The sequence below is a fragment of the Ursus arctos genome, unplaced genomic scaffold (assembly GCF_023065955.2).
Source record: "Ursus arctos isolate Adak ecotype North America unplaced genomic scaffold, UrsArc2.0 scaffold_31, whole genome shotgun sequence".
Taxonomy (NCBI): Eukaryota; Metazoa; Chordata; class Mammalia; order Carnivora; family Ursidae; genus Ursus; species Ursus arctos.
Genome location: NW_026622997.1, coordinates 7,275,811 through 7,289,447, shown reverse-complemented (window position 1 = coordinate 7,289,447; position 13,637 = coordinate 7,275,811). Strand labels below are relative to the sequence as shown.

Here is a 13,637-nt window from a genome sequence, read left to right as displayed (position 1 = left end):
TCGCCGCTCTGCACATTGTCTCCGGGTTCTACAGCGACATGCGGTGGGAGATCCAGGCAGGACCGAGTACCCTCCATTATGTCAGAAACCTCCCCCCAGCTTCTGCCAACCCACCTGCATTCTGCCCTCCATGAGCATCTTCCATCGATTCTCCTGTTTCTCTTTGGGGGAAATATCCCCGCTTTCTTTCATGATTTCTTATAATTATCACTGCTGGACTCCTTTACATCTCACTCACATGCCTCTGCAGTTTCCCAAAGTTGCTAATATCGCTCTTAAGATGCGGTGCCCATAATACGAAACTATTAGCTCCCTCGAACTGGATACTGTAAATATAATCATGTACTTTCAAGTGTGTTAGCGTTTTCAGTTCACGGCATCTCAGTGTTAGCTTTTTCAGTAATGGCATCTCATTATTGGCTTAGACTACATTTTTTAAAAAATCCCAGGTCTTTTGCCTGTGCGTAACGTCAGGTCTTTACTACTCTACCGCCATTGCTCCTTTTCACCCAAATGCAGGAATTTCTAACTGTTAATATTATATTTTACCTTATTGGGTCTAGTCATCAGTTCTTGCCTATTGAAGTAATTTGGAATTCTGATACTATTGTATATCTCTTATTTTATTAATTATTCATCCTAGTCTGGTGTAAAGAAGACAGAAGGGGGGTTTTATTCTATTCTGAAGAAGCTGGTCAAGTGGAAAGACGTTCCAAAGTTACAGTCCATCCCTGCATCCTGACATCAGTTGCTAATGCCCCCCCACACCCATCCGACACACCCTGTCAGTCTTGTCTGAACGTATCTAATCCCCAATTTTAGATCGAGGTCAGAGTTTTTTCCTTTGGAGTTCCTCTGCCCCACGTCAAATGGGGGCCATCTCTAGACACCTGTTTCAGTGTGTTACGTGTCTGAGTAGGTTCTTTCGAGCAGAGCAGGTGGACGCCCCACAGCCATGGGAGCTCTGGAGCACCTTCCCAGAGGAGCTTGGATTTGGGCAGAGGAATAGGACAGCTTTCCCACACATGATATCGGACATGGAGCTGACCTGGTACTGTAAGAAAGGAAGAAAAGAGAAAGGATGGGAAGAAGAAATAGTGAAGGGAGACCCAGAGAAGGGGAAAAGAGGGAAGAGAAGGAAGCAGAACTGGACCCGAAAGGAGAAAGCTTTGATTCACAGAGCGCATCCTTGTTCCCCTGAGCCTGTGCTCTTGGTGGGGCCACACTTGCCCTGATGGAAGTTACAGTAAGAACACACAGACACCGAGGGAGATAAGCAGTGACCCTGCAGGTTGAGATATCTGCAGACAGCACTCCAAAAATGCCATTGTCAGAGATGGTGAACTGAGCAGAATAAACGTTTGGGGTCTAGAAGGAAAAAAATGTGATCGACAAGCCAGAGTCCAGTAAATGAGAAGAGTGAATCCTGGAGAGAACTGAGGAGAACATTTTTTTACGGAAAATTTCAAACGTATTCTAAAACAGAATAATGTAATAAAGCTCCCTGTGCCCGACATACAGTTTCAAAAATGATTAGCTCACACCCCAGCTGGTTTCACCTGCACCCGCACCCATTTCCCTCCATCACCTCACCCCACTGGATTGTTTTGAAGCAAATCCCAGACCTCATACCATTTCCTTTGTAATACTTCAATATGTAGGGAGAAGGATTTTAAACCAGGGTAAATTCTGCACAGAGAAGGCACGTATAAATTCCACGGGAAAGTAAAACCTGAAAACAAACAAAAGTAAAGCCACTGAAGAAAAATTTGAAAAGCCAAGTGGGGGAGGGGGAAAAGGAATTCATTTTTAAAAACTATTCTTAAATTTTGACAACATCTTACTTTGAAATAAGACGGAAGATTCCATTACCACTCCTCTTTTTCTAACCACACAGTACAGCAGAAATCGGACACTTAGTAGAGAAAGGAGACTTATAGTGGGGGAAAAAGATCTATCCACGCCATACAATTAAACATGAAAGAAACATATTTGAGCTGCGTTGGTCCGTGGTGACAACACTTTTTAAAATATATGGGCCGTGACCATATTTTTTAAGTTTATATTTATTTTGCTTCGTTCCACGAGAGGTAAACTGGGATATTCAGTTATAAAACAGCATTTTATTGCTTCTGGGTAATTCCCCAGGGGAGAAAAATAGAGTTTCTTCACCCCTCCCCCCAAAAAGTGATAAATATTTAATGAAACATCTAGACCTTTCCCCTTAAAGGTTAGGCATGGCTTTTCAGAATATTTTTATAAGCATCTGATTTCTTCCACCTGAATTTAGCTGATGAATCAGAGTCCAGGTATGAGTTTGGAATAAGGAGAAAAAACACTTGTGGCTCTAAAAAATGGGATTTATTCTTCAGTACAAGGAACTGTTCAGTCAGATGAGAGATCTGTCACTAGGAAGGACCACGGGCTGCAGAAAAAAAATGCCCACTCAGAAACTATAGACAAGGGCTCAGAATGTCAGATTTCGCTCAGATTGCCAGCTACTGGAAAGAAAAAAGTAGGAATACTTTCTATTTCACATGCACACCCCATAAAGGGTTTGTGGGCCGCCAGTAATTTTTAATCCAACTACTTCCAGAAAAGTATAAAACAAACCAGAAACAGAGGTATGAAACATTTCTTCAGATAAACAGAGATTTCCAAGGGGCGCCTGAATGGCTCAGTTGGTTAAGCATCTGCCTTCAGCTCAGGTCATGATCCTGGGGTCTTGGGATCGAGCCCCGTGACCAGCTCCCTGCTCAGCCCAGAGCCTGCTTCTCCCTTTCCCTCTGCTGCTCCCCCTGCTTGTGCTTGCGTGCTCTTTCTGTCTCTCTCTGTCAAATAAATAAATAAAATCTTCCAAAAAAAAAGATTTCCAAGCCCGTTGAGGATTTCAGCAAAGGTGAAACTTCTCACCGTCAGTTCTAGATGCAGTGACCCCCAAGCACCCCCCGACGCTCAGGGCTGTCACATCACCTGTGCAGAGTGGGGCTGATAAAAATTGTAATTGTGAGTACCTGTGTCACAAGTGTGCACTCCATTCAAAGTGCAGGCTTTTCTCCCCCTTCTCCCCTTTTATTTCCTGTGATGGTGTTATTTGCTGCCTCGTTTTTATACCTCTGGTTTCCATTAAATAAAAGTCAGGAGTGGAAGACTGTAAATTTCTTCATGTTCTCTACGTGGCTGCAGGGCAGCCAGTCCTCATCCCCTACCTAAGGACCTCTCCTGCCAAAGCCCATGATTCCAGCCCCAGGGGACTGGGGCCCACCAGGAAGGGGAGGGGAAGGAGGATTTCTTGCCTAGAGCCCGTTAACCCGAGTATACTTTCTCTTTCTCGGGTTTGTTTTCTCAGCTGGTGGCACATAGTCTGCTCCAGCACCACTAGGTCTAGTGGAAAACAGCTTCCTCCAAAATCTAACGGTCCATTTTAAAGAAGTGGTTTGGAGCTGAGAAGAAGGGAGCTCAGTTATAGCTCTGTGCCCAGCTTTCTCTGTTTTTCTTAGTACATGGAAATCTGAGCTGTGTAAACAGTTCATATTTCACATTCCACCTGTAGCAAAATCAGCCAAAGCAGACAAGGGAGGCTCTTTAGACCTTTCTTCACCTCAATTATTAGTGTCTTCCCATCATTCTCTTTATTCCCTGTCACCCCACTTTTCACCAAACACACACGCACATCCCCACCACTGTCCATATCCCAAGGGAAACTATCTTTCCCCAGAATATTTCATCCTTCCAGTGTCCTATGACTCACTGACTCTCCCCCCACAGGCCCCCACTCTACAGAGCAACTGGAAGGCTTTTACCCATCGGCACCTAAGCGACGGTTTGACTCACCCTTCTTCTCTCTAACCAAACATCAGTGAAAGTTGGACCTCAAGAACCTAGCCAACAGCTGTCAGTTGGGAGCAGAGGGGGAGAGTTCCCTGAGAAGTCACCTACCTCCTTTCTTTTTTTTTTTTTTTTAATTTTTAATTTTTATTTATTTATTTATTTATTTTTGATGTAAAGTTCGATGATTCACTAGTTGCATATAACTCACCTACCTCCTTTCTATGAGTGTCCTACATCTCCTTTTTCCTTTTATCTCAGCCTGAATGGTTCTAGAGCTTTGGTTGGCCAAGAGCCCCCTATCTGTCACATGGTAGACGTGCACCAGGTCCCTCTCCTTGACTAAAGGAAGGTCAGTGTGGAGGGGAAATAAATGAGTGATTAGAAATGACACACACGGCAGCATTCGCAAAGCCCCTCATCACAGAAGGGACGGACAAGTCAGTTCCATCTGGCTTCAGAGTCTCCATGCTGTAACTTATTCCCACCCAGAGGTAAGAGCTCAATGGCCTCTGGGATGTCTAGTAGTGAGGTCAATGCTGGCGCGTGAACCAGCAGCCCTGGCCTGAGGCTAAGGCCGCGGGAAAGGTAGCTGGTGTCGGCAATGCTGCATTCTCATTCCAGGTGGCCTCTCTCTGGCCGGAAATGGGAGAGGAGGAGAGGGAAGCTTCTCTGTGCCTTACATGCTCAAGGTTCAGCGAGACATCGCAAGGAAAGACATAAAAGACAGGAACGAAGGGAGAAGGGGAAAAACAGGGAGAAAGGAGGACCGAAGACCCCTTGGGACAGTTAGACTGGTCTCACATGTGGCCATAACACCAGCTTCTAATTTTGAGTTGTCAAGATTCATCTCCCAGAAAAGTAAGAGCCGAAAAGAACGTGCAGTCTTCTTGAAAGAGACCCCACAGTATCTCCAGATGTTTTGGTTTATTCTGTGGGGAGGGGAAAAGGCCTAGGTTGAGAGAAGCAAATGTGTTCGTTCCCTGAAAGAAGGAAGGTCACCAAGTGGGAACAGTTTATTCGCCTTTGGAAGTATTACATTTCAGCAGAAGGAGCCAGGAATAAGATATCATTTGTTAACTTTGCTAATCCATTAAGTATACATTGGACAACTGAGCTATTATTTGGAACTCTGTGCTATGTGTCCTCTAACAAGGAAACAATGTCCTGCTGAGTTTAGGTGTGGTGTGTGCTAAGACTACATAAAACTTTCAGCAACTTTATATGAAGTTGATTTTTATTTTAAGGAACAGCACATATTGAATCAGTAGGAGAGAGAGAAACCACGGCCTTCCATCCCCTCATCAGAAAATACATCACTAGTAAATTACTGGATACTTTAAATGGTTTATGGTGATTTTTATCAAATCAACTCCAGAATATAGGATTTGTAGTGTGTGTGTGTGTGTGTGTGTGTGTGTGTGTGTGTGTGGTGGGTTTTCTCCTAAATAAAATATCCCAGAATGATAGAAATGTTTTGAGTTAAAAGGGGTGTTTGTGTCCCAGATTCTTGTTCTACTGATAAAAAGTTGAGAGCAAGGACGGGGCCAATGAACGCATGAGAACACAAGTTAATTTGGTGACAGAGCCAGGACTAGAAACATGGATGAGATTCAGTGAGACCAAGCACCAACCAATGAGAGCATAGAGGCACACAGAGCCAATGTGGTCATCCCAGTGCACACTGGTCAAATACCCCAGTTACCCAACCACGCCGGTGCTCTGTCCACTGTCAGTGACTCCTCTTGGCTTTGGGTTTAGGGCAGTAGCTCTTTATTTCCTCCTCACAGACCTTCAATTTATAGTCTGAGCAATGTTTGAGGGGTGGGTGAGCAGCAGAGGGATGGAAGCCAGAGTCCTGTGCCAGGTACTGTGGAATAAGAAAGATGCATGAGGTGCAGTTCCTGGAAATCTGACCCCTTGATATCATCGTTCTGCATGACTTACAGATGATTCACACAGACTGGCTAGAACCGGCGGCTTGCATCACCCTTCCTCATTCCCACGACACAGGACAGGGCATGGCAGGTAGAGACAGAGGGTGAATAGAAAATACAGATTAAAAGGCTCCCTTTCTTTGATTCCTGTTCCCCTGACAGTGACCTGTCCTAGGAAGTGTGTGACTGACAGGAGAGACAAGCTGACGGGTGGAGTGAATCAGAGGCTAAACCACAATCAAGAAAGAAGGGTTGGCCCAGGGGATCACAGTGTTGTTGCCAACTTAGAGCCCTGCCCTGAGCCTGCAGTGTCACCAACTCCTCCTCACAGACAAGTATTCTTTTCTTTTCTTTCTTTTTTTTTTTTTTTTTTTTTTTTTGGCCTGGCCAGCTTTTATTCCTTCTTCTGGTAACAGCACCTCCATTTTACTATGGGGTCCCACCCTGCCCTAGGCTCCACACCAACTCCTGAGGTAAGCACAGGCTCAGGCCTGGATCATTGGGACATTCATCCCACTCCCCCACCTCCAGCCTCAGTGATCAGCTCTGCGGTGAGCTCATGAGTCAAGTCAGGCCAAGGAGACTGTGTTGGAAAGACACAGAGAAAAGCGTTCTGTTTCTGCTGCAATTGTCAGTCATTAAGGTCAGGTAACTATAGCTTTCAGTGGCCCACCTGAGAGCTGAGCCAATAGGTATAAAAGCAGATCTGAGAACCAGAGAGGAGGGGGAAGGGGAGAGACCAGATCTAATTGACACTATCGAAGCCCCTGGATTCAGTTATGTCCAAGGTCAAATCCCAGGCTTTTCAGTGCATTCCCTTTCTGCTTGTCTGCCATTGTAGTTCTATCACTTGATGAAGCTAAATATGGGGTTCATCATACCAGCGTTCACACAGAGCTGTGAAGAAGAGCAGGCACATTGTGAAGCAACTGCAAGAATAAGAATAAGGAATGCTGGCTTCATCACGTGCCACTAACCATCACTTCAGATGGGCTTCTTGGAGGTAAGAATACACCACCATGATGGCACCATTTTGTTTACAACTTTGACCTAAGAGTGCTATGGCGGGAGTATATGCAGAGTATGAGGGAGGCATAGAGAAAGATAACCTTACTGAGCCTGGGAGAAAAGACAAGACAACTCAAGAACCACTTGCTAGATGAGGGAAAATAAAAGCAGATGCAGGCTGGGGAGGAGAAGGAAATGAAGAGCTCAGTTTTAGGAATATTAAATTTTGAACTGTCTGTAGGACAGATGAGCGATGGTGTCCAGTTGTCACGGCATATGTGAGTCCTAGAGCAAGGACAGAAATGGAGGTTGGAGGTTGGAGTCAACACCATGGGTGGAGAGGTAGCTAAAACCACGAGCACAGATGAATGAGCTTGCCCAGAGATGAGGATGAGAGAAACATGACCATGGACAGACATTGCAGGATGGCGGCATTTAAAAGGCAAGACTAAGGAGAAGGAACCAAGAAGGAAAAGAAAAGAATGGCCAGGAAGGAGAAAGGATATCAGTAAGAAACGTCACCAAAGCTAAGCCAGAAAATGTTTCTAAAAATGAAAGCAACTGGCAAAACCAAATGCCATAGAAAGACCAAAAAATAGGAAAGCTGGGAAATACATGCTGGATTTGGTCATCTGGAGGTTGGTCTCCACCAGACATGCTTGTGTTGTCCCTCTCCTGGCATGCTGGTCTGCCTTGCTCCAAGAGAACCAGTGTGTGTCTCTACCTTCTCTCCTTCCGCATGCCTCACCTGTCTTTTTCTCACTCCTCTTCCCGCACACTTCCATGGTAGCACTCAGAACATGCAAAGAAATCACTCCTTTTTATGTTTTCCTCTCTCACTAGAATATTCGCTCCTTTAGGCCAGGGATTCTGTATTAGTCATCATTCCTTTTAAGCTATTTGGTCGAGTATAATTTATATATATCAAAATTAAGCATCTTAAATATACAACTCCACCAATTTTTACAATGTGTACATATTGTCTACCCCCAGCCAGATCCCGAAGTACACATTTCTGGTGCCCCAGACACCTACCCCGTGGCCTTTCCCAGTCAATACCCCCAAATTAAGCACTGTTCTGACCTCTGTCCCTATAGATTAGTTTTGCCAATTTTGAACTTAATATGAATGGAACTAGAGAGTGTGTGGTCTTGGGAAATGTCTACTTTTGCTCAGCATGTTTGCTCACCCAGCTTGCTGCATACAGCTGTAATCTGCTCCTGATCCAGTGCTGTGTATTGAATGGATATGCCGCAATGTATGTATTTACTCTTCTGTTATGGAACTTTTGAATTGTTTCCAGATTGCGGCTGTTAAAAACAATGCTGCTGGGGCTCCTGGGGGGCTCAGTCGGTTAAGATTAGTGTCCAACTCTTGATTTGGGCTCAGGTCATGATCTAAGGGTTGTGAGATCAAGCCCCAGGTCTGGCTCTGCACTGGGCTTGGAGCCTGCTTAAGATTCTCTCTTTCCCTCCCCCTCTGCCCCTCCCTCCCCTTTCTACTCTTAAAAAAAAAAAAAAAAGAACTTTGCTGCTGTGGACGTTTTGGCCCACGTCTTTATGGACATAGTACTCATTTTTTGAGGTATTTGGCCGGAAGTGGAAATCCTGGATCTGTCCTTTGATTTTTTTTCCCTCAACACCTATCACTTTGTCCTATGTAACAGGCCAATAGAGTAGATACCAAGTAAGTGCAAAATGCTCTTGAAATCATAAACAATTTTTCAACAAATCTCTTGTAAGAAGTTAAATTTAATGCCAAATATCTTTGTGGCATTATTACCAAATATTCTTAGATGAATTTCCAAAGAAGTGCATCAAAATCTCAAGAGCTGGCCAAAAGTTCAATTAACGGAAGACACAAGCCCCTCTCCTTAAAGAACTCGTAAGTTCAATTTTTTAAAAGCTATATAATTTCAATAAACAGTCTTTGAAATAAATAAGACATCATCTGAAAAATTTGTTTTAGGAGGACTCAGGAAGATCTGCTTGTTTTGCCAAGGAAAGGAACGAGCCATATATTCTACTCGAGGTTGGAAGGAGCTGCGGGTCAATGCAACTGCTTTTGCCCAAGAAATATGTTCAGGCAGGAACAGGGCCTCAGCAGGCATCTCAACAAATGCCCCAGGAATAACATGAGAAGAAAAGAACCTCACCAATCAAGGAACCAAATTTGTGGAGTTTTTTGCGAGTACCTGCTTCAGTTTTTACTGGTTAGAAGAAGCAAATACCATGGAAAAGCCAATGAGGCATGAGAAATGGACTTTTACCACATGAGAACCATGCCCGGACAACGCCAGGAGACTCGCTGCCACCTCTTTCTTTTCTTACTCTCTTTGATGGGCGGAATCTAACCACAAGCTTGGCCTGAGTTTGCAGGAAAAGAAGTGAAGTCTTACCTCAAAGAAAAGGTAAAAGGAATGCACGATACTGTGCCTTCTGGTTTGGACTCAAGCCTTTGTCTTCATTGCATCTCACTCCCTCCTCCCAGCCCCCTGCCCAACCCACTGCCCTAAGGCATGACTCAAGCGCAAACACGAAGTCAATAGAATTTATTGGTGTTTCTCTAGGTCTCCTTCTACCCCCTTGGAAATCTTTCCAAGAGGGGGAAAAATGACCTCCCGCATATTCAGCTTAGACTATCAATACAAAATGATTAAGTAAGTAATTTAAGCACAGGGTGATGATGAAGGTGAATTCAAGGTCATTGATCTTCTGTGGCTAGCAGGCACTGATAAGAAATACAGGAAAAGTTGAAAAAGGAATGAACACAAAGAGAGGATAGGCCTTTTCTGCCTGGGTCTGCCCCAGAGGGAGCAAATGAGAGTCTCCTCTCGGATACCCAACTCCATTCATTCAGTCATCAGGTTAAACACAATGATATATTCATTTGCTCTGTGGTCTCACACATTTATAATCTATGAGGACTTGAGTAGAAAAGAGCCTAAAAATAAAAACTTTATGGGAAACAATGACGTTTTCACCTGCGGCACAAGGCTATGCGGAACTGGTGATACTGGGACAGATAAGGGGAGTGAGCAGTCTGCTTACCTGTGTTGGGGATGCTAGCTTCCTGTGATGCCTGCCCCTGGACAGTCAGGAATGCTGGTCGGTACTTCTGAGGAGACATAGGACCACCGTGTTTACAACTCCGGGGACACCATTTACATTGGATGTCACTAGGGAACAGAATGGGAATGAATGTTGCCACAGCGATTGTATTTCTTCAATAAACACTGGCCGCGTATCATGAAATATTCAGGACAGTGCTGAATTTTAAATTAGATATTTTGTTGTCTTGGCAAATTTACTCAAAAGTGTCAGGAACACAAGTCCTGTGTTTTCAAGTTTGAACATAGAGTTGATCCTTGAACAATGCAGGTTTGAACTGCATGGGACCTTTTACACATGGATTTTTTTTCAATAAATATACATACAGTACTACAAATGTGTTTTCCTTATAATTTTCTTACTATTTTCTTTTCTCTAGCTTACTTTATTGTAAGATTATCGAATATAACATATATATATAGCATACAAAATATGTGTTAATTGACTGTTTATCAGTAACGTTTCTGGTCAACAGTAGGCTACTAGTAATTAAGTTTTGGGGAAGTCAAAAGTCATACATGGATTTTCAACTATGCAGGGATTCAGCACACCAAAGCCCCATGCTGTTCAAGAGTCACACACACACAATATGAACATACCAGATGGGGGAAAGGAGAAGGAGTTGGCCACAAAACCATGAGAACTAACCCCAAAGACACATAACCCGTAGAAGAATCACCACTAGTGCACCCCTTTTGCCAAGGCCACCCTCCCTTCTCTATACACTGGAAATGCTAAAAGGTCAGTACACTACGGTTTAGCTCTTGACTAGAAATTCTTAGAAAATGTACAGCTAACTAAATTAGAAGTTTCCCAAAGGTGAGCACACAGCAGTGTATAAAGTTGATAATCAATAAATAATTTTATGTTTCACTTGATAGTGCCCCCCTTTCTTTATTATTATCTCCTATGCCAAAGGTCTGTTTTCCTGAAGAATTTGCCTGTTCTTAAAGAAAACACCATCTCTCATTGCATTAAGAACTTTGATCTCTGACTACCATTTTCTCTTTCTTGCTCAGTTCCTCTTACTCCAAGTGGCAATAATGCTTTCATCTCACTGGCACATCTAATCTATTGATCCAGCCTCTTCATGGGCCTCACACTCAAGTGAGACCCTTTACATTTATTCAGTTTAAATTCAGGAGTGAATATGCACGTATCCCCAACTCCTTTGCTTCTCTCTGGCTTGCTCATGCTTCTTTAAAACATAATCTGAATTATGTCCAACTCTCAAGAAACTTAATTCTACTCACTTACTTCATACTCTATGCCATCCAGCAATCATGCTTCTTGATATTGACCCAAAGGAGATGAAAACTTACATCTGCACAGATACCTGCACAGGGAAGCTTACACAGCCTTCTTCGTAAGTGCCAAAACTTGGAAGCGACCCAGATGTCCTTCAGCAGGTGAATGGATAAAGCAGCTATAGCCGATCCAGACAGTGGAATATCTCCAGTGTTAAAAATCAAACGAGGTATGAAGTCACCAAAAGACATGGAGGAACTTAAGTGCATAACACTCAGTGAAAGAAGCCGCTCTGAGAAGACCACATCCTGTATTTTCCATCTATGGACCTCCTGGCAAAAGCAAAACTGAAGAGACTGACCAAGGAAGGGACGAAAAAGCGGAACACGGAGGATTTTTAAAGCAGCGAAACTGCTCTGTATGACACCGCCATGGTGGACCCATGCCGCTACACAGTTGTCCAGATCTGCAGAATGTACAACACCCGGAACGAACCATAACGTAAACTGTGAACTCTGGGTGCTTGTGATGCTTCAGGGCAGGGTCGTCAGTTGTAAGCAAATGTACACTGTAGTGTACATGTATGTGATACTGATCACACCGCAAGCTGACATGTGTGGGAGCAGAGGCATATGGGAAATCTCTGTAGCGTCCTCTCAGTTTTGCCATGAACCTAAAACTGCTCTTAAAAATGTGAGTATATGTATGTGTATGTATGTGTGTACAGGTTTCTGAAGCCCACCTGGACCGGACCCTCCAGCAGTGAGGATGGGGGAATCTGCACTTTAAGCAGCCCTCCAGGTAATTTATATCCATGCGCATATCCATGACAACCACGCTCTAAACCTTTTAGTAGTTTTCAAATATTTGAGCTTTTGAACCTTTTCTTCAAATATCAGCCTTCAATTTCCTAATAGATGAGACAGATAAACCCCAAAAAACCCTCAGATTTAAGCAGACAGAGGTGAGTCCTTGGAAACCCTGTCTCCTTGCAGTGGCCTCTGACAGGACCAGGCGGGCCTCCCCAGTGCTTCATAAAAGACAGAAAGGTCCCTGGTGTAAAGGTATAACTCAAGACCTATTTCTTTTAGGAAATCGTTATTAACATTAACCTTTTACTAACTCAACCACTTCTCATTAAACTAGACTCCACTAACATTCAAAATCACTCTACCTTGAAGATGCTAAAGTGTAGAATTTTCCCCTCTGTGAACACACCCTCCCTTCACCTGAGCAGGACTTCAGTTCCTTCCTTCCCTCTCTCCTGAAGCCAACCTCTCACCACACTGACCTTCTGCTTCATTGGCCTGTGCTAATTCCAACCCTGGATTATCCTGATGATCTCTTTTCTCCATTCCTCTTCCTCAATTTCCTCAAAAATTTTCTCCAAATACTGCTAAAGAAGTATTTGACTGCAAATCCATGTTTCTCAGTCTCACCTGGAGCAAAGTCCTGCCCAGAAATGCTCTCACTCATCTCGGGTCAGTCCCCCTTCCCTTCCCTTCTCCCATAAAGGCCATACCCAGCTCTGCCTACAGTCTTCAAAATGACAACTCCTTTGCACTTCTTCATAGATAATATTCCCTTCCGAGTTGACAGAGAAAACAGATGCCCTCCTGCAATTTCCCTCCACTCCTTTACTAACATTATTAATATCTTTACAGTCAATGTTTCAGAAGACATATTTTCACTTCCTTGTCAGATAATTCCCTCCCATGCTCCTTAGGCTATCTCCACCCTTCTCTCTGGAATGTCCGTCTATTGTACCTTCTACCTCTGTCTTCTGTTTCTACTCTTTAGCTTGAAAAAAGAAAATACATGCAAAAAAACACTGTCTTGGGGCGCCTGGCTGGCTCAATCACTGCAGTGTTTGACTCTTGATCTTGGGGTGTGACTTCGGCCTCCATGATGGGTGTAGAGATTACTTTGAAAAAAAAACAAAAAAAAACCCAAACTTCTTGAGTCTGTGTTCCCCCAAGCTACTCACCGTCTCATCTCTCCTTCTAGATACCTCCAACCTTTATGAAAATACTCTAAATAGCTATCAATACATATTCACCTCCTGCTTACTACTCACCCAATGTGAACTTTGTCCCTTGTTCTTTCAAGAAAATATTTTCTCAGAAGTGAGAACTCTTTCTTCCTCATTTAATGCCCAACCCAGCCCAGTGCCTCTCACATAGTGGGTTCAATGAATATTTGTTGAAAAACCAGCCCCAGTGATTTCCTAATTTCCAAATAAGACTTCCTTTTATCACAAGGCCCTGTAGACTATTGAACTATTCTCTCCCCACCACTGTAGATCTATACTCCACAAATCAGCTTGAAAGGTCTTTTTTAAACATGTAGCAGACATGGTAAACAGACTTTAAAGTGGCCTCCATGACCCCACCTCCTGATACTCATGTTCAACCTCCCCACCCCCAACCACCCCAAGTGTGGTTGGAATCTGTGACTTGCTTCTAACCAATAAAATATGGCAAAGATAATGGAATTCCATGATGTC

The 13,637-nt window shown here is 43.7% G+C and overlaps 1 long non-coding RNA gene across 1 annotated transcript; it reads left to right on the top strand.

Moving 5' to 3' along the window:
- Positions 1–6,170: 6,170 nt before the first annotated feature.
- LOC123001706 (uncharacterized) lies at positions 6,171–10,174 on the top strand. The gene is made up of 3 exons (XR_006410896.3): positions 6,171–6,238; positions 6,607–6,768; positions 8,742–10,174. It is a non-coding gene; the product is annotated as an uncharacterized LOC123001706 (long non-coding RNA).
- The last annotated feature ends 3,463 nt before the right edge of the window (positions 10,175–13,637 follow it).